This window comes from Seriola lalandi, unplaced genomic scaffold (genome assembly GCF_002814215.2).
Source record: "Seriola lalandi dorsalis isolate HSWRI2012SDOR001 ecotype SW California unplaced genomic scaffold, Sedor1 jcf7180002051610, whole genome shotgun sequence".
Taxonomy (NCBI): domain Eukaryota; kingdom Metazoa; phylum Chordata; class Actinopteri; order Carangiformes; family Carangidae; genus Seriola; species Seriola lalandi.
This window is the reverse complement of record NW_019522163.1, coordinates 19,798-20,313: the sequence shown is the minus strand read 5'-3', so window position 1 is coordinate 20,313 and position 516 is coordinate 19,798.

The following is a 516-nucleotide window of genomic DNA, read 5'->3' as shown; positions in this document are numbered from 1 at the left end:
TCTTGAGTATAGAGTTATCCCTGAAAAATGGCAACATCACACATAGAAAGTAATCCCAGCTACAGGAAGTGTTTTTCTAACATGTACTATAATAATGGTTCCTATAAAGAAACATTTAATACACAACATTCATGTTTAGTCAGTGTTGATTTAGTCAAGATTATTTGTTTTGTTTATCCACTTTTTTGTGTGACACAATTTAGACTTTTTAAGGACTGTTGTGAAATATGTAGAAAAAAAAAATTCTATGCGGTTAAGACAACAACAAATGGTTAATTGGTCAACAGGTGGTCAACAACTTGTGGTGTAATCTGAAATGTCTAAAGTTATCGCCAACAAAGGGTGGACTCACAGAGCAGCCACAGCAGAGATGTTCCCTCCATCCTGTCACCTCGGTGATGTTAGCGCTGCGATGTGATCGGTTCATAGGGTTGTCAAGTAACACCCTCCTCCTTCCTCTGAGACTGCAGCTGTTGGTATTGCATATTGTTGAGGTGCATGAAATGAAAGCAGAGG